This window comes from Anabas testudineus, chromosome 2 (assembly GCF_900324465.2).
Source record: "Anabas testudineus chromosome 2, fAnaTes1.2, whole genome shotgun sequence".
Taxonomy (NCBI): Eukaryota; Metazoa; Chordata; class Actinopteri; order Anabantiformes; family Anabantidae; genus Anabas; species Anabas testudineus.
In genome coordinates this window covers 6,631,049-6,657,142 of record NC_046611.1, presented here as the reverse complement: position 1 = coordinate 6,657,142, position 26,094 = coordinate 6,631,049, and the positions used below count along the sequence as shown (strand labels likewise).

The window sequence follows — 26,094 nt, the reverse complement described above, 5'->3', positions numbered from 1 at the left end:
ACAGCTTTCATAAAATCATCACACTGATCTAATGTCATATTCTTTTTGATATGTTGTCTTTCGAAAATCTTGTATCTGCGGGCGGCCTCTGCAGCTGTTGTTGTGCTCTCAGATACAACAAAGAGCAGTACCAGCAGTGAACAGATGAGTTGAACCTTCATGATTCCCTGGTGAAGAAAAAGAGAGTTTACATTAGTCCATCTTCTCATTACCTGCTGATTTTGTTTTAGTTTTAGATAATACTTCCTATATTAAATAGATATCAAACAGTCAATTGTGAGAAAATGTACAAAATGTTAGATGTAGGACTTCAAGGTCTGTAGTACTGATAACTACAGGTTAATACAATAATGACTCCAGTCTTTTAGCTGTGTGTTAAGATAACAAAGCCTGTTGTAAATATTTTTCTTCATTAACTGGTCCATAAAATTGTTTACCATTTGATTAAATGTTGGTTTAATGTAGTATAATCCTTTCCTTTAAAAATTGTTTCCTTTTCCAGAGCAATAGCAAAAAACTAAACCATTGACAAGTACTGATGACACAGATCTTTCAAAGGGTTTTCCTATTTCATAAGGAAATCTTTCAGCTACCATCATGTATATGAGTAGGGGTCTTGTGTTTTTTTGATTAATGTAATTTAAAATCATATGCTTATATGTTTTTTGTTTTATGTCGCTCCAGTGGTAAAGCAGTCGCCTATGAACCCCAGGGTGAGGGGTTCAATTCCTGGTTCCTCCTGGCTACTTGCTGAGGTGTCCTTGGACAAGACACTGAAACCCTGTATTGTAGCACTGAAATACCGTCTAGCAGCTCTCCATCCACAATTTCCCCAAGGGGAATCAATAAAGGATTCATTATTATTATTATTATTTTTATATTATGGTCCAACATATGGTTTAATGTTTTAATATGGTTTTCTCTTACTGTATGTTTTGTTGATGAGAATTGGTTGGTTGATTGGTTGGCTGGTTAGTTCACCCACTGTGGTCCAGGCAGGAGTTGCTCAGCTGTCTTTGTAACTCGATCAGTTTATACACTGTGCTGGAGGACAAACAACGTTAGCTTGTCACCTTAATTTGACTTAAGATTAATATTTAAACTAGACAGGCTGTTTGAATAGAAACTTAAATTATTGCAGATCTACAATATGAAGTGGTGATAGAAGTATTCACGTGCTTTACTTAAATAAAGGTACTAATACTAAGTGTCGGAATATTGTGTACTAAGTAAAAGTCGGAGTAAGTAACACTAAAAATGTTACTTTAAAGTATTATAAGCAAAAATTATTCAATGCACAACCATTACCCCTATGCCTGTAATAGAAGCTAAAAACCCACAATAACAACATTAAGTCTTACCTTAGTTTGAGAGCTTTAGGTGGTGTCACTTTGCAAATTGAGTGGCAAATATTCTCAGTTGTTTCTAAGCTAAGCTACAGAGGTGGTAAACACAGTAAGGTCTGTGCAGGTCATTCAGGAGAGCAGGAGTCTGAACACTTTATTTTCTTTTTCATATGCAATTTATACTTTTCTTCACAGGAAACTATAGAATCAAGAAGTACATGCGTGTCATCACAACACTGGTTCAAACAAAATCTATCCAATCAAAACCATCCTTAAAATTATGGGTGTATGTCTGTGTGTTGGTAGGTGTGTCTGTGTCACAAAGCTATTTTACTAAGCAATTAAAAGTAAAGCACAGCTTTAACAAAGCTAAAATGTAATTTATAAATAATCAAATTATATAGAGTAGTTACAGTAAATACTAATTTCACATCATAACACAAATTCACCCTTTTCTTAAATCTGCACCGTTAACTTCCTTATTACATACGATAAACTTTGACACTTTTTCACATAATTTGGGGATCAATAAAGTATTCAGTATTAATATGATAATAATAAACTGAATAATATTTTTTTTGCTAAATTGAGGTTGTGCTTCAGTTAAATGAACACTTTTTTCTCTATGTCTGTAAAAATATGGCCTAAAATATGATCAGTCCTAAACCTGGAAAAAAAAAAGTTGACAAATGAGACAAAAAAAGTAACTTATTGTGTTAATTCATTGCTCCATCATCTTAAATATTTGTGTTTGGTAAAAGTATGTGAGTCCATGTCTGTTTGTCAGCCTGTGTTTGCTTCTTTGTATTACAAAGACTATTACATTTCTTCTATTTTAACTATTAGTTGGTAGAATGACTTGAGTGTTTAGATCTGTTGCCTTCCCCTTTGAACCAGTTTATGTTGAGCTTGAGTTCACAGATCTTCATCAGTTCTCCAGCTCCATCGGTGATGACAAACCATTCTGGTCCAGACGCAGCAAAGCAGGCCCGGAAACATGACACTGTCACCACCATATTTCACAGATGGGATACAGTTTTTATACTGGAATGCAGAGTTTGCTTGTTGCAAAAGATAAAGACGTCTTACTTTGGTCTCATCTGTCCACAGAACACTCTTCCAGTTGTCTTTTGTTTTTTTTCCTCATGGCCTTGATCAAACTGTAGATGGACAGAAATGTTCTTTCTGGAGATTAGCGTCTCCCTCTTTGCATCTCTGCCATGCACACCATTCAGTACAATTACAGTACATGCACTCAGGAAACCAGGTCACTGAGAGAAACCAGGTTTCTCTGGTGATCGGAAAACAAGTTTATATACAAGAAAACTACTTGTGATCCCAGTTACTGTAACCAGGTTTCCAGTTTACATGACAGTTAAGAAATTACCCTGGGGTTCCTTGTGGCCTCCTAGACTATTAGAACCTTGGTCTTCTTCTGATCTTTGTTGGTCAACAATTCCTGTGGAGGGTAACAGTGGTGTCCAGTGTTTCCATTACTACAATAATCATCCTGACCAGCGACTGGTGGAGTTGAAACACTAAAGAAAGATTTCTGAAACTCTCTTCAGCCTGCTGAGCTTTAACAACGTTTCTTTTAAGGTCTCTCTCTGAGCCATGTTACATTTTTACAAACCTGAATTGTCAAGATTAGACTCTTGACAGTGAAGACCCAGATTCTTCTGCTTTAAATAAAGCAGGAACTCCCAGACTCATCCTATTAACTGAAACACCTGAATCTAATCACCACTGTACAGTATACCTCTGAGTATCCCATTTAAAGAAACTGCAAAACATCAGAACCACAAACTTCCATTTCTCACATTTAGTTCTTAGCTAATGAATTTCTCCTTTTTGGCCAACACTATTGAGAAGTTGGTCTTATTTCCAGGAACTAAAATGGAGAAGTCTAAGATAGGTGACTGAGCCACAGCTGTCTGCTTTAATAGATAAAACTCATGTTGCAAAGTGTCCTGTCAGCTTAGTGATGAGCTCAGAGGCATCTTTCGTATCTCAGTCAAGGCTGAATATTAGACCTCTGGCAACTCTGTTTGTGTGTATGTGTTAGCCAGTCAGAACTAGTAGATGGCAACAAAGGTCTCTGAGATAACAACAGAGTATAACTGTATATTGTGAATAATAATAAATAAATAATAATAATAAATCATTTTTGACTTGACCATCCACCTGTGATGTTACTGTCAGACTCTCCTGTGCAGAAATAAAAAACATTGCATTCAGTAAAACAACCAGACTTAGAGAGCTTCGTTCAGTGTCTTGAGCGGCTGGTTAGTTTAGTGGTAACATCACAGTCTCCCATGTGGGAGTTCAAAATGGGGTTCAAATCCCATGTCCTACCACCAGTAGGGGTCCTTAGACAAGACCTCCTTAGGCTCACACTGCCTACCCAGGACCAGATGCTGTCCAAGGTTTTCCTACTAATTCTTATTATCACTCAGGGTGCTGCTGTCTAGCCTGTAGAGGTCCCTACATGGGACCATCACTGACCCACCGCACCAGGACGAGTCAGACAGGCCCAGAGGGCAAAGGGTGGAATGACGTGTAGCTCAACAGAGACAGGAAGAGGGAAGAAGAGAGAGGGAGAGAGAAAGAGAGAGGAGAGGGGAAAGCAGAAGGGGAGAGATAACAGTGAGGTATGATCACAATCAGATTTATTTTATTTAATTTATTTGACCTCTGTGTGAAAACAGCAGAAGTTTTCCTCTTTTCTCTAAAATAGCTGTTCAGTATTAACCAGAATTGTTTTAAGTTCTTGAAGATGTTTCACCTTCCATCCAGAAGGCTTCATCAGTTCTGACTGACTGGCTGGAAAAGCAGGTTTATAAACCCTGTGGAGTCACTGAGTCATTAACACTTGATGGTCACCATGTTTTTACACCGGGCTTTCATTTGTGTCCCAGTGAACAACCGTAAAACCGCCTGGGTAGTGATGAAAGAACTGTATTGTAAGCTGGTGATAGATGATTCTGAGACTCTGTCTGGGTGCTGTTTGCTCTTGACAGAGGTTCTTGCTACAGATCAGCATCTACAGATAAGATGCTGTTACGTCTGTTGTCTTCTTCCCTTTTACATTCTACCGTGTCCGTTGTGGAAGTCCTCCTTTTAGATCCTTTCCTTAATTTGACAGTAAGCAACAATTTAACAATAAACTAATTCAGAAATTATTTGAAAGAAAACACCACCTTCATTTGAATGTGTGGTACTGGACAGCTTTGTATCTGAACGGAGATAAGTCAGAGACTGCTCTATATTCAATATACGCAGGTCAGCGGAGGTGAAAACACATTGTCCTGACTCCATATCACCTGTTTGTATATTCAAATGAACACTTGTCCTGTAATTTCCCTTTTTCTGTAGCAACCAGATAATAAACTCATCACCTGACTAGGACTGATGTGTATTTTGTAAGTTTATTTCTTTGCAAAGAAAGGCGGTCATGCAGAGTGTCAGCGTAGTCTGCAGAGTAAAGTTCAAGATAGTGAGTATGTAACAAACATATATACAGTTATGTTCAAAATAATAGCAGTACAATGTGACCTGAACCAGAATCATCCAGGTTTTTAGTATTTTTTTATTGATACATGGCAAACAAGTTACCAGTAGGTGTGAAATTGGCTGTGAAATTGGGCAATTAGTTAAAAGGGTTGTGTAAAAAAAAAGTGTGGCATTCAATCAGTGTGGTCATCAATTTAGTGAAAAAACAGGTGTGAATCAGGGGGGCCCTATTTAAGGATGAAACCAGCACTTGTTGAACATGCAGTTAAAAGCCTGGAAAATGGGTCATTCAAGACATTGTTCAGAAGAACAGTGTACTTTGATTAAAAAGTTGATTGGAGAGGGGAAAACCTAAAAAGAGGTGCCAAAAATTTATTTAAAAAAGCTAAAGCTAAAGCTAAAATGATCTCCAATGCCTTAAAATGAAGCGCAAAACCCGAGAGATGTGGAAGAAAACGGTAGACAACCACCAAAATGGATTGCAGAATAACCAGAATGGCAAAGGCTCAGCTAATGATCAGCTCCAGGATGATAAAAGACAGTCTGGAGTTACTGTACTGTGACGGTTAGAAGACGCCTGTGTGAAGCTAATCTATTTTCAAGAATCCCCTGCAAAGTCCCTCAGTTTAAAAAAAAAGGCAGTGCAGAAGAGATTACAATTTGCCAAAGAACACATCAACTGGCCTAAAGCGAAATGGAGGAACATTTTGTGGACTGATGAGAGTAAAATTGTTCTTTTTGTGTCGAATGACCACAGTCGTGAGACCCCTCTGAACTCTCAATTCAAGCCACAGTACACAGTGAAGACAGTGAAGCATGGCGGTGCAGGCATCGTGATATGGGCATGTTTCTCCTACTATGGTGTTGGGCCTATTTATCACATACCAGGGATCACTTCCGTTTCCGCTTCTTGGGGGATGCGCGGATTTTTAAACTCTACACAACATTTCTACAACTCAGGTTCTTTAAAATGAGTAATATTCAGCTTGTTCAGTGTGTGGAGTGCAGGATGTTTAGACCGTCTTCCTCCGTCGTTAGTGATAATTTTACCTGTGACAGGTGTGTTAGTTAGTTAGCACTCTGACGGAGAAGATAAGAGCGTTAAAGGAGCGCATCCAGACTTTAGAGAGGGTTAGAGAGAGCGAGAGTAGTGTTATTTCTGTAGCGGATAGTCTGGGTGCCGCAGGCGGAGATAGCCAGTCGCCGACTCCGGCATTAGAGCCCTCACAGCGGGGCGAGTGGGTGACAACTCGGCGGCATACTCGCGCAGCGAGTGATTCACCCGCTGAGAAACCTGGAAGAACTCTAGTTATAGGAGACTCTATAATGAGACACGTGAAATTAGCCAGACCTTTAGGGGCTCCAGCGGCTGTGGTCAGGTGTATCCTGGGGGCCAGGGCACCGGACATTGAAGGCAATCTTAGGGCCTTAGGACAGCATAGCTTTTCTAAAATAGTGGTACATACTGGAGCTAACGATATACGCCTTCGTCAGTCTGAGGTTACGAAGAATAACGAAGAGGTTACGAAGAATATAATAAGAATTATAAGAATAATTTAAAGAGGTGTTTAAATTAGCGAAGGCGATGTCCGAAGTGGTAATCTGCTCTGGCCCCCTCCCAAAGAGACGAGGCGACATAACCTACAGCAGGTTATGGTCGCTGAATCGCTGGATGTCCAGGTGGTGCTCCGAAAACAACGTGGGCTTCATACATAATTGGAGTACCTTTGAGGGCAAACCTGGCCTGTTAGGGCGGGACGGTGTCCATCCCACTCGGGAAGGTGCTGCTCTCATTTCTTGCAGTATAGCTCATAGTCTAAGATCAGGCCTAGCTAGTCGCTGACTACCCAGAGTCCAGGCCAGGGAGCAGACAAACAGGCTAAACCAAGTGTCTGCTAGCTGCACAGAGTCGTCACTCAGGGTTCAACATATTGAGACTGTGTCTGTTCCTCGAGCTAAACAAAGTCAGAAAAACCCAGAAAGTCTGTTTTAATAATTTAATTAACATACAGACCTCAAATTCAGAGCACACTGATTGTGCAGCCAGCACCTCTGATCTGAAGTTAGGATTGTTAAATATTAGATCTCTTACATCTAAAGCTCTTACTGTTAATGAAATTATCACAGATCAGGAGTTTGATATACTCTGTTTAACAGAAACCTGGATTAAACAGGACGAGTATGTAGCTTTAAACGAAGCAACTCCTCCTGGATACAGCTACATTCACCAGCCTCGTCTGACTGGTAGAGGAGGAGGTGTCGCAGTTATTTATAATGATAAACTGACTATCGTACAAAAGCATGTACACAAATGTAAAGCTTTTGAATGTCTTTATAGTAACATAACAAGTATAGATACAAATATAAAGTCTGCTCAGCCGATCCCGCTAATTATCATTTACAGACCCCCAGGGCCCTACTCTGAATTTCTTTGTGAATTTGCAGATTTCCTCTCTAACCTAGTTGTTTCTGTAGACAAAGCGTTAATTGCTGGAGATTTTAATATTCACTTTGAGAATCCAGAAGACCCTCTGAGAACAGCATTTATGTCCATATTGGACTTGCTAGGAGTAGATCAGTGTGTAGTAGGACCCACTCATAAGGCGGGTCACACGTTAGATTTAATAATATCCTTTGGTTTAAGTATAAGAAATTTACTTACACTCCCACTTTCTGAAGTTATCTCAGCCCACTATCTTGTTTCAACTACAGTGTGTCATTAATAATGTATACTCAGCGCTGCGCTATTGCATTAAACGTACATTTACATCAACTACCGCACAGAGCTTTATTAGTAATCTTCCAGAGCTATCAACGTTGATTGGATCACGGTCTGACCCTACAGAACTAGACCAGGCGACTGAATATCTAGAGTCAGTAAAACAGACTGCCCGAAAGTTAGAACGTAAATGGCGCCAAACTAAATTGTTAGTATTCCAGATAGCGTGGAAGGAGAGCATCCTGAACTATAAAAAAGCTCTTAGTGCAGCTAGATGAACGTATCTCTCCACTCTCATAGAAAACAACAAAAATAACCCTAGATTTTTATTTAATACAGTAGCCAAATTAACTAGAAAGAAGACCACTGCAGATATCTCCGCAACAACGTTGTGCAGTAGTGAGGACTTCATGAACTTTTTCAATAACAAAATTGTAAATATAAGGCATAAAATTCAAGCTTTAAAACCAGACAATTTAGTTGACGCAGATGATGAGCCAACCTCAGCAGATCAGTACCTAGATTACTTTACTCCTCTTGAAGAGAATGAACTAATTTCACTCATCTCTTCTGCAAAATCTTCAACCTGTACATTAGACCCTATACCGACACACTTTCTAAAACAGACTGCTTTTTTCCCTCTACATGCTTCCTCTGGGCAACATAATCCGTAAGCATGGTATTAACTTTCATTGTTATGCTAACGGCACACAGTTATATGTTTCATCAAAACCAGATGAGATCAAACAGCTTAATAAAGTTGAGCAATGTGTAAAGGATATACGAGACTGGATGCTAATTAACTTCCTTCTGCTAAATCCTGATAAGACAGAAGTACTAGTTATAGGATCATCTGCAGCTAGAAGCAAGATTTTAGATCACGCCGTAACTCTAGATGGCCTTTCTGTTACATCTAGTGCAACAGTAGAAGACCTTGGTGTGATTCTAGATTCCAGTCTTTCATTTGAAGCTCATGTAGATAATATCACCAGGACAGCTTTCTTTCACCTCAGAAATATTGCCAAAATAAGGAATATTTTGTCACTAAATGATGCAGAAAAATTAGTCCATGATTTCATCACCTCTAGGTTGGACTACTGTAATGCCTTACTGTCTGGCTGTTCAGCCAGGTGCATAAACAAGCTTCAGTTAGTTCAAAATGCAGCAGCAAGAGTCCTCACTAGAACCAGAAGATATGAGCACATCACCCCTATCTTATCTACACTTCATTGGCTCCCCGTGAAATTTCGCATTGATTTTAAAATACTACTTTTGACATTTAAAGCATTAAATGGCCTCACTCCGCAGTATCTAAGTGAACTGCTAGTGTCTTATGATCCACCACGCCTACTTCGATCAAAGGATGCTGGCTGCCTGTCAGTACCTCGTATCATAAAAACTACAGCTGGGGGCAGAGCCTTTTCTTACAAAGCCCCAAAGTTCTGGAATAGCCTTCCAAATAGTGTCGGGACTCAGACATAGTCTCAGTGTTTAAGTATAGGCTGAATACCTATTTATTTAGTCAAGCATTTTTGTAAATAGATTTGGGAAGGACTCATGGACGTAGAGCATTATGGTGAACTGGTATGTTTGATGCACTCTCACTGATCACTCAGGTTTGATGGTGATGGTGAAGTGTTCGGTTGCTCTACATCCCAGGGAGCCCTCATGTCTGTGTTTCCTTCTGGCCCACCCTTTTAGTTAGGCTGTCATAATTAGTCCTACCGGAGTCCCTGCTGCACTATTCTAAATATACATTCACCTCAAACTTTATCTGACTGTGAATACAACTAACTGCCATCTCTCTCTTTCTCTACCTCTCTATTTCCCTCTTCCTGTCTCTCTGTCAAGCTACACGTCGTTCCACCCTTTGCCCTCTGGACCTGTCTGACTCGTCCTGATGCCCAACTTCTGGCTGGAGATCTCGTCGCCTGGATCCACCGTTTGCCCTATGGGATGCGTTTGGAGACTGGAGTTGGTCACACATTACTATGAAGTCGGTCTTGGCCTCGGCGGACATCGGCAGCTGTTTCTCAGAGGTCTCGACTTAACGCTCGATAGTCCAGGAAGGGAACAAGTCTGCCTGCAATTAACTAACTGGACTCCATATAACTTAAAAGACATTAACTGTTATACTGGACTGCCTGCTGCCTACACAGCATGTAATCACCCATATGAGGATGGGTTCCCCGTTGAGTCTGGTTCCTCTTAAGGTTTCTTCCTGTTGCCTTCTCAGGGAGTTTTTCCTTGCCACCATCGCCCTCGGCTTGCTCAAAAGGGACAATCTGATTTCATGATTCATACACATTCACTGTTCATGTACTGTTCTTTGGTTGTGTAAAGCTGCTTTGTGACAATGGCAATTGTAAAAAGCGTTCTACAAATAAAATTGAATTGAATTGAATTGAATTGAATCATGGATCAGTTTGCATATGTCAAAATACTTGAAGAGGTCATGTTGCCTTATGCTGAAGAGGTTAGCACTTGGAATGGTTGTTTCAACACAACAATGACCCCAAACACACTAGTAAACAAAGTCTTGGTTCCAAACCCTCAAAATTAATGTTGGAGTGGCCGGACCAATCCCCGAACCTTAATCCAATCAAAAATGCTGTTTCTGTAGCAAAACCAAAAAATGTAAATGAATTGTGGAATGTTGTTAAAGAATCATGGAGTGGAATAACAGCTAAAAGGTGCCACACATTGGTGGACTCCATGCCACACATCTGTGAAGCAGTTATAAAAAACTGTGGTCATACAACTAAATATTAGTTTAGTGATTCACAGGATGGCTAAATCCTAGAAACAAAAGAGTTTGTACAAAACAGTTTTGAGTTTGTACAGTCAATGGCAGACACTGCCATTTTTTTAACACACCCTGTTGGGTCCAAAATTACCACAACAGGTTTCATACACTAAGAGATGGAGACAATAAAGCACAACAAGGACACTCGGCCTTTTTACTTGCAAGGGGAGCCGGCCTGAGGTCTTAGCATCATAAATGCTTCACCCAGGATTTCCTATCTCCAACTCCGTCCGTTCCCCCTTTGTGCAAGCTTTTTATTACAAATGAGACACACCCTGAAGTCACAGATCTGGTCAACTCTGAGAATGCTGACCTTTTTCTGACCTGTCCTGTTTTATGTCTGTGTGCAGAGTGCAGCATTAGCAGAGTATAACATGTTCCTGTTGCTGACAGGATTAAATATCAAACACATATATCCTTCATAATGACAATAAGTAAGAAACAAGAAATTAGCCTTATGAGTAAAGTAACATTGTAATAAGAAAATTATAAACCAGTGAGTAAATCATTTTTACTCTAACATTTCCCCCTGTTTGTCATTATAAGGATTCACTATGAAGCATCAACAATACATCACTTAGTCTCCTAATTTCAATGTATGCATCATTACATAGCATCCTCATACTGATCAAGCTGGGGTGCATCCATGTCATGATCATGAAACAGTTCTTCTTCCTGTTGAAGTACAACAGGGTCAGAAGCCTGTAGTAACATGTAGTTAAGCACAGTAGTCTGTAACATCTTCCGTACCATGGCTTGAAGGCATGGAACTATGCATGACATTAATATGAAAAATGTTACAATGAACACAATTAATGGTGTTAATAAGTTCAAGAGCAAATGCCACCAAGGTCCTGACATGAGTCCTCCTAACCAGTCCTGGGCAGGATCGGGATGCTGGTCACTTGACATGGCTTTTTGCAAGTTCTTCATTACCTGTAGGAGTTGGCTAAAACTTTGGCATAACGATACCACATATTGGTCTCAAATGGGTGTGCGTGCTCAGTGTCCAGGTTTTTCCAGGCCCAGTCCTCAATAGGTGTTGTTGTCCATCGCTTGGTTAGGTTGAGGCAGGTTGGTCTGTTGTCTGGCGGCTTCCCAGTAAGGAGTCCTGTCTCATACAGAAAAAAGAAAACCGCTACTATGACAGTGCATATTGCTGCTACGAGTTTTACCCCTGGTGCCATAGCTGGGACGCGGGGATCAGTTGGTTTCTTCAGCGACCAAAGGTTTTGGTACCGGTCGACTTCCACCCCTACGCAGTGCCAACCAGGGGAATTACTCTTTTGCAGTGACTTTGATGAATCCACGTGGAGCGTTCAGCTATCTTCACTGCAGTGGGTGTGGTAAGCAGGACAGTATAGGGACCTTCCCACCGTGGATAGGACCAGTTTTTTCTTTTGATGACCTTTATCAGGATCTGGTCGCCTGGCTTAATAGCTGAGTCCTGTGGAGACAAAACACCCTCTGGCAGATTATTTGCATTTACAACTTCTTTCTCTTTCAACATTCTACACATCCAATCTGCTAAGGTGTAAGTGTCTTCTGACTTTTCTATCACATCTGTGAAGATAGGGAGTACAAAGGGTCTCCCATAGATCATCTCAAACGGGGTTAACCCGTCTCCTGTAGGAGTTATTCTCATATATGTCTTTACTAAGTCTAAACATTCAGGCCATGGTCTCCCCGTTTGTTCCATAGTCTTTTTCAATCTTAGCTTGATCGTGCCATTTGTCCGTTCTACCAACCCAGCACTCTGGGGGTGATATGAACAATGGTTCTTTAAAGTGATTCCCAAATGTATAGCCATCTGTTTTATGATGTCATTCACAAAGTGTGCTCCATTATCACTATAGATGGCTTCTGGAATCCCATGCTCTGGCAAAATGTATTTACATAGAGCTTTAGCCACTGTTAATGCATCGGCATGTTTACTTGGTACGATTACGAGTACGGTTTAGAAAAGGGGCAGATCAGTACAAGGCAGTACTTATAGTTGTTGCATTTGTTTAGTTCAATAAAGTCCATGTGTAGGAACTGGAATGGATGCTTTGCCTGTGGGAATTGCCCTCTTTTAGGTCACACATTCCCCTGTACATTATGTTTACAACATATCAAACAAGCTCTACAAAAATGTTTTGAATAAGTATTAAATCCATGAGCATAGAAATGTTGTTCCACCACCTTCACCATCCCTCCTGTTGAGACATGGCAAGGCCCATGGCTCAAAACTGCGGCGGTGTGGAACAAGCCTTTTGGAAGACATGGTTTATTTTGTATTCTGTAGATGCCATCTACTTTAACTGCTCCATGTTTTACCCATAAAGTTTGCTCTGGTGTGGGTGCATTCTGCTACATGTCTGTAAGAACTTGTAAATCAAATGGTGTCGCTGTTTCTGTGTCCTGCACTGTGAGCACTAAAATCCCATGCTTTCCTTTAGCTGCCTCTTTAGCAATTTTGTCAGCGAAAGCATTTCCTCTAGAAGTTGGGTCTTTACCCTTCGTATGTGCTGCACATTTACAAACTTCTAAGGTCTTTGGTAGCAGTACAGCTTATAAAAGTGCTGTTAACAATGTTGCATGTTCTACTGATTTCCCTGTAGAGGTGGTCATACCTCTCCTTGCCCACTGGGCTGCAAAGAAATGAAGTGTTGAAAAAGCATATTGGCTATCTGTGAAACTGTTAAGTCCTTATCTTGGCCTTCTTTACAGGCCTGGGTGAGGGCAACTATCTCAGCTGCCTGGGCAGAGAAGTGTGACGGTAGTTTGCCTGCTTTCACTATAGTGTCTTGTGTCACTATAGCAAATCCTGTCTGTGTTTGTCCAGTAGGGGTCTTAGAGCATGACCCATCTACAAACCAAACCTCTCCCTTATCAAGAGCTACATCAGTTAAGTCTCTTTGAGTAGTATGCTACTGGTTTAAATCTGCCTCCCACCTTCTGTGCTAACATAGAAGTCATAAATGATCCCTTACAATCTACTGTCTGCACAAACTCTTTCTTATAGTCTAACCGTTGTCCCTACGAGGGCCTGTTTTAGTGAGGTAAAGGTTTCCTCTCCCTCTGGGGTCCACAAGATTTCCTGTTTCATTGTCATGGGTGTCTGATAGATGAGATCTAACAATGGCTGTGTGATTTGAGCATAATTCGGAATCCACAACCTGCAATAATTACAAAATCCTAAAAATTGCATCATCATCTGTTGTTTTGTCTGTGGTTTTGGAGCATCTAGGATGGATTTCTTCCTTTCTGCTGTTAGTAGCCTTCCTTCAGGTACTAAATCATGTCCTAAAAACGTAACTCGTTGTTTTGCCCATTGTAACTTTGACAAGGAGGCCTTGTTCCCTGTTCTGTGAAGGTGTATAAATAGAGCTAATGCAGTCTGCTTGTTGTTCTGTTCCGTGTCTGATGCTATAAGAATGTCGTCTACATACACCAAAACCTGACTGTGTTCTGGTATGTCAAAGTCTGCTAAACAGTTATTTATTTCTTGTGAAAAGATTGTGGGGCTTTCACAAAATCCTTGTGGTAGCCTGGTATAAGTGTATTTTTTCATCTGATAGGTAAAACCAAACCATCCCTGTGATTCTTTGGCTATTGGGATGGAATGCATTACTAAGATCAACTATCGTAAACCATTGTTTATCTGGTTTTAACTGGTTCAACAATGTGTGTGGATCAGGAACACAGGGTGCTCGGCTGTCAACAGCCTGATTTACTGCTCTCAGGTCCTGCACCATTCTCCACATTCCTAATTCAGCTTTTTTCACTGGAAAGATGGGGGTGTTGCATTGACAATCTGGTGCTTCAACAATGATGCCTGCTCTTATCATATCACTGATCACAGGTTTTATATTATAAACCAGTGAGTAAATCATTTTTACTCTAACACACCCCTTTCAAATAATTGCCCAATTTCACAGCCTTAAGAGTCTGCATGTCATGAATGCTGGGTCTTGTTTGTTTTCTGAGAATCTACTGCACCTACTGGTAACTTGTTTGCCATGTATCAATAAAAAATAAAGTAAAAGCCTGGATTATTCTGGTTAGTCACATTGAACTGCTATTATTTTGAACATAAGTGTACCTCTGCATACAAGTGGGAGTTTGAGACCCTGAAAGAGATCAGGAACAAAGAGTACTGTCTGGGCAGACCGCTGACATCTTTGACCCGGCAGTAGAGAGTGAAGATGGTACATGTGTCACAAGCAGCACAAGAGAGAGCACAACAAATACTTATTACAGTTTTTCTTGATTGCTAAGACACATTTCTTGAAAGCTGCTCTCCTTTTCTCTAAACTGTGAACACAAAACCAAAGTTTAAAGCTACATTCACAAAACCTCAGACTCCTCTTGCAAAACCAAACTTTCACCTCAAAACAGTTGAATCTGTACTCAAAACTGAACTATGTTGTCAACTCGTGCTCCAAGTCAATCAAAATTAAAAACACTACTGAACAGTCACTAAACACTATGTAGAAAAATATAAAACACAATGCTCAGGACATGAAGCTGGAGAAATACAAGTTTATTGTTAACTGTAGGCTAAATGCATGTTGCAAAACTAAAGAAATCTTGTGCATTTACACATAGCACTTGTAAAAACAAACAGAAATCTTATGCATTTGCCACTTGTGTACAGTAAGCCTATGTAAAAAAAAAAATACTAAAATTTGCAAATAAGCGCATTACTCAGCCAAAGCATCATGTCTCCGTACTGGGTCAGGCCACAGGACTTCATCCACATCACGGGCCACATTTTGTCTGGCCAGGCAACGGGGGAAGAAACCCCTGGCATGCCGTATCCAGGCTTGGCATGCCTCCACACCTATGTCACCACAGGCAAGTTCCATGGCGTGCAGGAGATTTACCCTGGTGTAAGGTTGACGTTCATATACCCTCCACCGCCATGAGGAGAAGAATTCCTCAATGAGGTTCAGGAAAATGGAGTACGGTGGAAGGCAAAGATTGATAAAACCTTGGTTCATACTGAACCACTCTCTAACCTGGAGAGCTCTGTGAAAACTCACATTGTCCCAAACAACAACATAGATTGGATGCTCTTCCTGCTGCCCTATCAGAGCATCTCGCATGTGATTGAGGAAGATGAGGAGCTGGTGAGTGTTGTAGGGCCCCAGGTTGGCATGATGGTGGACAACGCCATGATTGCTGATGGCAGCACATAATGTGACATTGCCACCACGCTGCCCAGAAACACCAACAATGGCCCGATGGTTTTTTTGATGGTTGTTCAATCTAGAGGTCCAGTGGGGTTTCATGGATGGGTGGGACTTACCAGCTGTATAGTATTTCATGCAGTAATTGCGTTCAACATTTACATACTGTACTATAATGTCAAATAAAGGCATTTACCTGTGCTCTTCTCTAAATCTTCTGATTATGGTGGACACAGTGAATCTACTGATGTTTGGTTGTACCCTTTGTCCAGCCTCCCTCATGCTCATACCATGGACAAGAACATGGTCAATCACAGTAGCTCTGATTTCATCAGATATTACTGTTCTTTGTCTTTGCTGACCACCTTGACCACCTCGACCTCCTCTCACACAAACTCTTCCTCTCAGATTTCTATCCATTGTAAGGTCTGACAAACCAGTGCTCTCTGAACTGGCTTACTGTATATGTTCCCTCACATCATTAGCCACAAGTGTGATCAGTTTTGAGTTGTTGTGTTCAGGTGGTGACACCTGTGCTTTAATTGTGTTTGACTTTTGTCACCTGTGCTCACCATTATGCAGAACAGGTGCATCACAATGAAAATGTGTTGGCAAGTTGTGTTTAAACAGGTGAAAAGTGCTTATGGTTTTGGCAAAAGAGAGATTGATTCAATCAGTGGGTTCAGGCAACTGAGCATTTGGTTCAGACAATAGGGTGTAGTGTTTTAGCTATTGAGAAAAACTGTAATGAGGTAAAGAAACAACCCAGCTAAAATTTTGAAGGCATCATTGGAACTGTCTAACATTTGTGTACATGAGTCACACTAGGTAAAACACTGAATTAGCAGGGTGTCTATGACTGGAGTCTAAAAAGGAAACTGATGCTAACTAAAAAGATTGCTGCACACCTGAAGGACTCTTAACGTTGGCACAATGACAGGGAAAGGCAGAGAGCTGGCAGACATGATAGAGAGAAGGAAGGTAGATGTTCTGTGTGTGCAGGAGACAAGGTGGAAGGGCAGCAAGGCACGTAGTATTGGAGGAGGATACAAACTGTTCTAACATGGTGTGGATAGTAAGAGAAACGGGGTAGGAGTGATTCTGAAGGGGGAGTTTGTGAACAATGTTCTAGAGGTGAAAAGAGTCTCAGACAGGGTGATGAGCCTAAATCTAGAAATTGAAGGGGTGATGGTGAATGTAGTCAGTGGGTATGCTCCACAGGTTGGCTGTGAGTTAGAAGAGAAGGAGAGATTCTGGAGTGAGTTTGATGAGGTCATAGAGAGTATCCCCACAGGAGAGAGAGTTGTTGTTGGAGCAGACTTCAATGGGCATGTTGGTGAGGGCAACAGAGGTGATGAGGCAGGTTTGGAGTAAAGGAAAGGAATCTGGAAGGACAGATGGTGGTAGACTTTGCTAAGAGGATGGAAATGGCTGTAGTCAACACTTACTTCCAGAAGAGAGAGGAACACAGAGTGACATACAGAAGTGGAGGTAGGAGTACGCAGGTGGACTACATCCTATGTAGACGAGGTCATTTGAGAGAAGTTAGAGGCTGCAAGTAGTGGTAGGAGAGAGTGTAGCCAGACAGCACCGCATGGTGGTGTGTAAGATGACTCTGGAGGTCAGGAAGAAGAAGAGAGGGAAGACAGAAAAGAAGACCAAGTGGTGGAAGTTAAAGAATGAAGAAACTTGTGAGGAATTCAGGCAGAAGTTGAGACAGGTTCTGCGTGCTCAGGATGAGCTTCCAGATGACTGGGAAACTACAGCAGAAGTTATCAGGGAAACAGGTAGGAAGGTGCTAGGTGTGTCATCTGGAAAGAGGAAAGACGGTAAAGACACTTGGTGGTGGAATGAGGAAGTACAGGAATGCATTCAGAGGAAGAGGTTGGCTAGAAGGAAGTGGGATGTAGAAAGGACTGAGGAAAGTAGACAGGAGTACAAGGAAGTGCAGCGTAGAGTTAAGAGGGAGGTGGCAAAGGCCAAACAGAAAGCTTACGATGAGCTGTATGACAGGTTAGACACAAAGGAAGGAGAGATGGACTTGTACAGGCTAGCCAGACAGAGAGAAAGAGATGGGAAGGATGTGCAACAGATAAGGGTGATTAAGGACAGAGATGGAAAGGTGCTAACAACCCAGGACAGTCTGCAGAAAAGATGGAAGGAGTATTTTGAGGAACTGATGAACGAGGAAAATGACAGGGAAAGAAGGGAGGAAGATGTGGATGTTGTGGAGCAGGAAATAGCAGAGATTGGAAAGGATGAGGTGAGGAAGGCTCTGAAAAGGATGAAGAGTGGAAAGGCTGTTGGTCCTGATGACGTACCTGTGGAGGTGTGGAAGTGCTTAGGAGAGACAGCAGTGGAGTTTCTAACCAGTTTGTTCAATAGGATTCTAGAGAGTGAGAAGATGCCTGAGGAATGGAGGAGAAGTGTTCTGGTTCCGATCTTTAAGAACAAGGGTGACACGCAGAACTGCAGCAACTACAGAGGAATAAAGTTGATGAGCCACACAATGAAGCTGTGGGAAAGAGTAGTGGAAGCCAGGCTTAGGAAGAAGGTGGAGATTTGTGAGCAGCATGGTTTCATGCCCCGTAAGAGCACCACTGATGCCATTTTTACTTTGAGAATGTTGAAAATGTATGAAGCTAGAATAAAGTCAATGTTATCAGTTCCTTCATCCTCAAGGAAATGCCTGCACACTCTCGTCACGAGTTATTGTCGTGCACTAGGAGGAACCCAGGACCTAATGCACCAGTGTATGACTGACAATGAGTCCAAGGATGTCATTACAATTCTTAATAGCACTCAGGGTGCTGCTGTCTAGCCTGTAGAGGTCCTTCCATGGATATGCCTCCCCAAACCATCACTGACCCACCACCAAACTAACGCTGAACAATGTTACAGGCAGCATAACGCTCCCAACCATGATCCACATCCACTTTGTGCTCATCTGCACACAGGTCCTCAGGTGACAAGTCCACAAAACCTTCTCAAAGATTCTCCATGATCCACATCCACTGATAGTTTCTTTATGGGTGTTAAGGTCTTTCCAGAACACAGTTGCTTGGAGAGCAATAGAAGACAAGAATATATTTTATTAAATCTGACATCAGAAAAAAATCACAGAAACACTGTAAGTAACTACAGTGTTGAGGCTGCAACAGCAAATTATTGAAAGTGTTTCTATAAAATTTTACAGAGACATCATATTGTACTCAGACTGTCTGAGCTCCCAGACAGTCGGATGGACAGAAACATATCCCAGAGGTCCCAGAGGTCTATGTGTCTCCTTCATGTCTGTCACATGTGTTCACGGTGAACCTGCTTTCATCTTTGAAAAGCACAGGGCACCAGTAGCAAACTTGTCAATTCTAGTGTTCTATGGCAAAAGGCCAATGGAGCTCCATGGTGCTGGGCAGTGAGCACCGGGCCCACTACAAGACGTCTGGCTCTCAGGCCACCCTCATTAAGCCTGTTTCTGATTGTTTAGTTAGAGACATTCACACCAGTGGACAGTTTTAAAATAAACTGATGTAAATTTCAAACTAGGCTGTTAAAAATATACATATTTTTATATAATCAAATAGTTAAAACATTTCATTTTGAAGAAAAGCATAAAAATAGAACAATTAATCTTTTATAATTTAAACAACTAAAAATATTACTTGATGAGCCAAAGATAAGTTATTAAATCATTACAAAACATATAAAATTATTTCAAGCTAAACATTATATCCTAATAATGTCAGTGTCGCAGTAAACTACACACGTAGTATTTTTAAAAAACATCAGTTAAATACACTATATATGTTTGTTTTTCATAAGGTACAGTATCATCTTTCTCATTTCTCTTCCTCTTTAAGACAAACAGCAAAAATACAAGTCACTGTTTAGTGAAAAAAAACGAGAAGTTTGTTCTCCTATCTGACAAATGAGTCTAAGCTGCTTTGACAGATAAGAGTAACACGTCTTGATTTATCTAGTCACCATTTTATGGGGACAAGATAAAATACATTTGAGTTTTATTGCGCAAACATGTTTAGAAAATATATTTCTTTACTCTCTCACTTAAAATAAAAATGTGTCTTCCTGGAAAATCTAATCAATCTAAATTAAGCATTTGCCATAAAAAGGGAATAATCCAGTAGTATTCTAATTTTATGTAATATTGCTGTTATGATGAAGAATATTATGATTGCTGAGGTCTAACATGGAGCAGTTTCTCAGATACTAGCTGTCCACCCAGACACAGCTTTCATAGCTGTCAGTGTGTCCTCACCTACGTCATTCTCACATTCTCAGTCATGGAGGTGCCGTGGATGAGTAGTGAAACATTTTGACACAACAAAAAATAAATCCAGTTGCCATTATCCAACTTCAAGAGGGCCCCTCTTATTGTTTCTCTAAATTCCTGCAAACCATTTTTGATCCTTCTAACCAATCAAGTGGACCAGATGTTGTTCTCAGTACTGCACTACAGAGACCCACCTTTAACTTCTCCTCATATTCAGGCTTCAAAAAGAGATTTGAAATGGTGGAGTGAGATTTCAGCTTTGGCAGCTTGTCAACTAGGCAAACACTGCAGAGGTCAAGAGGTCAACCTCTCCCTGATACAACTACATGTGTTACATTAAATCTAAGAGTGGATCCATGAACTGATACTGGGTTTTATATGTTTTGTTTATTGTTTAACCAGTAACAGCTTCATACCAGACGTTATGAAACAAGCAACAACAGAACAAACCCATGTTCCTCATATGACTATGTGAGCTCTGTAATAAAGATTAGTAGTAAACTCAACAACTCAACTCTGATGTTAATGTCTGTTGCAGAAAATTCCAGTACTTTTATGTTTTATTTACTCGTTCATTTACATTAGTTACCATCCACACTTTACAATCACTGATTCTACACTGCACTGTATGTGGCATGTTGGTCGATGGACAGATGCAATGAAAACATTAAATTTAGTAGTTTTTGATTGACTGTATGTAAAAAGACTAACAGTTTAAACAGTATTATTGAAATACTTCACATCAAACAACACTTCATACTAAATATGTGGACAATATCGAATTCCTAAACAAAAACAAATCATAGAATTAAAGCTGTAAAGCTGGAATTTCTTCAAATGTAATCTTTTTATAGTTTTGTTTTAGCACTGATAGAAGAAAACTGTGATCATAACACTGACATATTATCACCACATTTGTAGACTAATTACATTTTCTTTGTATGGTCACATATTTATAAGGTGGCTGTTAAGACTCTTAACACTGATTTACTTTTCTGCAGCTTTACCAACTTGCATCTGCTACATACAGTGTAATGTAGAATCAGTCATTGTAAAGTGAGGATGGTAACTAATGTAAATAAATGAAAAACTTTCTATCAAAAAGATGCTTATTTCCATATTCAGCATTAACGGAGCAAATGAAACAATAATCATTTTTTGCTCTTTGTTCTCTACCAGCTCCTGGAGGATTCATCATGTTCATGTTGAGTGTTAAACAAGTGTTTTACAAAGTATTTTTAGAACTTTTCTGCTGAGAATTTAGACTTGTGTAACTTAAACTCTTTACAATAAGAACAGTGAGGTGTTCATTTGAAAATTAACTTTAATATCGATGTCTTAAATACAGTCACAGTAAACTGTTCTTCTCACTCTTTGACAGAGGAGCAGAACTGAATTCAGGTTCCTGAGAAAACCACAAGGTGTTAGTGATGAGCAGACATGTTTTTCCTGTTTTGAAATGTTTTATCTTTAAGGTGTAAAGAATCTTTCAAAAAATGCAACATTATTATTATTCAATTATATATAAATATTTAAATAAATACAAGACACCATGTACTGTAGCACCATCATGACCAAAATAACATCTTAAACAATGTCAATTTTAAAGTTTTTATTTGTAGCATATCTTTTAGTCTGTATTAGTAGGAGATTATTTCTGACACCGTTTATTTAGCATGTTTACTCAACCTTTCCTGTTGCACTATTGTGTCATTTACATCATGCAACAAATGCAGAAACAGTATAAACCCTAAATCAGAGGTCTCAAACTCAATTTACCTGGGGGCCGCAGGAGGCAGAGTCTGGGTGAGGCTGGGCCGCATCAGGTCTTCCACAAGTAAAGCTTTGTTAAAAAAAATTCCTATCTTCTCAAATCTATTTATTTTTATTTTTTAATACAAAATAATATGAAAAAATAAATAAACACATAAAAAAGTAATAAGAAAATAAATCAGTAATAAATAAATAAAATAATAATAACAATGAAAATATTAATAATAATTAGATCCTCTGGTCGGCGACTATATGTGGTTTCTTTAGTCTTCTATATCTGCTCATAGATCATAGTCGAGCCACATTTGTCTTGAGGGAGGAAGCAGCTGAGACCCTCAGTATGGTTTAAAGATGATCATCAGTAAGTCTGGACCTGTACTTGGACTTATTGAAGTACAAGGTGGAGAAGAGCTATGAAAATACAATCCAAATAGCGCGATGCAAATAAAAACACAATGACCCACAAATAACGGTGCGACCCTAATTGGTCCGGGTTACCGGGGACTGTTATTGCCGATGGACAGGTGTCGCTATGTGACTGCAGACTACATTAGGCTGCATTGAGTTCCTTACTTTTCAAGTGTATATAAAAGTGTGTGTTGTGTGTTAAATTAAGTTACTTAATTCAATGTAAATCCATAAAGTACATTCACATTAATACAATTGTAGTGTAATTGAATGCAGCTTGATTAATATACTAATGAATATACAGTGTCATTACAATGCCAATGAATTTATTATATAAATATAATAATATTATAAATAAGTTTATAATAAGTTAAGTTCAAATTTGCATTACAAACATTTTTACTAATTATTTACTTCTAATTGTGCTAATAATATGCTTCAACACAGATTTTAAAAAAGTATTAAAGTAAAGTAAAAATAACTTTTTTTGCTTGTGTTAATGTTTAACACCTGCAGTGAGCCTTTTATGTATTGAAGTAATGCAAATTATGCAGGTGAGGATGTGCAGCACATCTGACTGATGGTTATAACGTTGCAAGTTGCACTACATTTCAAATATGACCTCAAACGAGTACTTATAGGGATTGAATCTGAACAGAGATTGTTCAAAAACAGCTCAGTATTTACCATATGCAAGTTAACTTAGCCAAAAACATTGTCCTGACTCTCGTTGGTCCATATCATCTGTCTGTATATTCAAATTAACACTTACCTTGTAATTCTTCTTTCTTTTATCAACCAGATGAACTTATTCAAACACATATCCAAATATTTCAAGTTTGTAAGATTTCTCTGCTCCAGAACAACCATGATGCCCAATTTAAACACAGAACAATTCCCCATTAAGGAAGGGTTTTAATTATTGTACACAAATCTTAAAAAGAAATAAACTAAAGCACCTGACTGTAAAGACTAAAGATTCAAGATTCAAGATTCAAGATTCAAAAAACTTTATTGATCCCAGAGGGAAATTGTTTTGCCTCATTACCATTGTTCTCAAAACAGACAGAAAGAAAAGGAACCACAACCAGGAAAGATCCAACACCAACATAAATACACAAACATAAATACACAATAACATCAATACCGATAAAAAAAAAAAACTCAATATATATACAGAATATGTAAATAGATAAATGAAATTGGGTCAATATATGCACAGCAAGGTTATGACAGTATCACTTCCCCCACACCTTACAGAGGGGGGAGGAATTGTACAGATTGATTGCCACAGGTAGAAAGGATCTCCTGTGGCGCTCTGTGGAGCATTTAATGTTAATAAATCTTTGGCTGAACAAAGCCTCCACTCCTGTAATAAACCCTCCTTCATGAAGGTGACACTGTTCTGGATTCACCCTGTTGTTTTTACTAACCCCATCTCATCAACTGGAAGAGGTCAGACCACCAAGAACCTTTTCAGTTTATACACTGGTATATTACTTTATTGATTGCTCAGCTGATGAGTGGTGCATAAATTGGGTAGTAGTCAAAGATTTTATTGTTTGCCACTGGAGGATAGACAATGACTGTCAATGTAAGCAAATAAAACACATAAATAAAACACATTGTCTCTTAATACTGAATACTGAGATCAAGAAAACTTTTAAAATGGTGGAGTGAGATTTCAGCTTTGGCAACTTTTCAACTAGGCAAATGCTGCAGAGGTCAAGAGGTCAAACTCTCCCTGATACAACTATCTGTGCCACATTAATCAAGTCGATCTATGGGGTCTCAGTGATACTGGGTTTTATATGTGTTATTATAATGAGAGACAGCTTCATACCAGATGATATGAAACAGACAATAACAGAACAAACCCATGTTCTTCATATGACTGAGCTAAGAAAACTGACAGGAGGAACCAAGAGTTGAACCACTGGGGCTCATAGACACCTGCTCTACCAACTGAGCCACTGCTGAGCTGCAATGTTGTCAGAGAGCTAATAATTTTGTCCTGGTCATTTTTGATATGTCTTGTTTCAGTTCAGTGTATAAATAAAATGTCGTTATCAAACTTCCCATCAAACAAATCACACATTTTTGTTTAAATTAAACTATAAACACAGCTCTCTGAAAATGAAGACAGATCTGGAGTCACAAGACTGTTGTATTGTTTTCAAGAGGCAGTGAGAAGCAGTAAAAAATGTTTGTTTCACAATAGGTAAAGTGAAAGTCAGCCCGTCTATTTCCAGGTATTGTGCATGAATAAAGAAAAAAAAAAAGCCTCCCACTGCCATGCTAATATTAACATCCTTGAAATGGTTCAGAATATTGCAGCAAGAATTGAATCGACATTACTGAAAAACACGGTTTACAAATGTTAACAAGGACGGAAAGACATTCATTCAATTGATATTGTTACACACATGAACTGATTTACACTAAACATAATCAGTTTATAATAAAACTGTACAGCACCTTTAATATATACAAAATAACATGACAAGTTGTTTGCGTTTTAAAATGTATTGTTTTATTTTTTCCAAAACTTCGCTATTTTGGTTTAATTCTTGCTACGTTCTCCAAGTGCACAGGTATTCCATTTTCACATTTAATTGTAACTATAGCACCATACAATACACCCACTTTATTTACTTTACAATCAATAATGTTTACGTTTTGAAGTTTTCTCAATCCATCACCATTTCTACATAGATCCTCTACTGTCTTCCTTTGTGTCAGAATGAAGGTATTAAAATTCCTTATCTTTAACCTTTGCAATTTCTCCCTACAGTCATTAATTTCCATGTTTGGGGTGACATGCTTGTCATAAAAGTTCAGAGGTGCACTGATCTCCAGGGCAGAGAGCAGCACCAGCAGAAAACAGGCAAAGATGATCCTCATGATTCACTGGTGAAAAAAACACAAGATAGAGAAGTTAAAGTTAAAGTTACAGTGACTCAGCTGTATGTATGTTCATTTTCTTTGTTAGTAGAAATATTCTATGCACCAATATTTATATTTGTGTTCACACTGTTGCCTTAAGCAATATTTGTGTGTTTTCCTTCTTGTATATTTTGAAAGAACAGAGCACTGTCTTCATATTAAATTTAACAACCTTTTTCTATAAATATAGACTAAGTGATATATGATTGGTTTTCTTTCTTGGTCTCATCTGCAATCGTTTTATAGGATCTCAGTGAAGAGAAGTCAAACCAAACATTTTTAATAGCTGTTTTTGTTTGTTTGTTTGTTTTTGCTGCTGAGTGACTTGTTGTTTCGTTGGCTCATCCACATGAAACATAAGCAACATACAGACCTATTTTGCCATTCAGAGAGTCAATATTGTACACTTATCCAATGGGCTGTTGTAGTGCCTGACTGAACTTTTGTTTCACATCCATCTTTTGATCTTACACCAAAATGTAAATTACAGCAAAAACAAAAGGATTTATTTTGCCATTCTAACAATTTCCAATGGGACTTTACATTCTCTTGCAATATGTTTTGCTGATGAGAACTGGTTGGTATTCACATGCCTTACTCAAATAAGTGTAAAGATATTGTGTATTGATCAAAAGTCAGAGTAAGTAACAATGAAAGTGTTATTAGCAAAAAATACTCAATGCACAACAATTACCGATAAGCCTACAAGAAAAACTGAAAAAAAAACACATTAACAACATTAAGTCTTACCTTAGTTTGAGAGCTTTAGGTGGTATCACTTTGCAAATTGAGTGGCAAATATTCTTAGTTGTTTCTAACCTAAGCTACAGAGGTGGTAAACACAGTAAGGTCTGTGCAGGTCGTTCAGGAGAGCAGGAGTCTGAACACTTTACTTTCTTGTTGCTATTTATACTTTTATTCACAGGAAACTATAGAATCAAGAAGTACACGCGTGTCATCACAACACTGGTTTAAACAAAATCTATCCAATCAAAACCATCATTAAAATTATGGGTGTATGTCTGTGTGTTGGTAGGTGTGTCTGTGTCACAAAGCAATTTTACTGGCATCTTTCACTATGCAATTAAAAGTAAAGCACAGTTTCAACAAAGCTA

The 26,094-nt window shown here is 39.2% G+C and overlaps 1 long non-coding RNA gene across 1 annotated transcript; it reads left to right on the top strand.

Annotated features, from left to right (window-relative positions):
• Positions 1–1,024: 1,024 nt before the first annotated feature.
• LOC113162826 lies at positions 1,025–25,869 on the top strand. The gene is made up of 3 exons (XR_003298847.1): positions 1,025–1,041; positions 17,121–17,125; positions 25,741–25,869. It is a non-coding gene; the product is annotated as an uncharacterized LOC113162826 (long non-coding RNA).
• Positions 25,870–26,094: the final 225 nt, after the last annotated feature.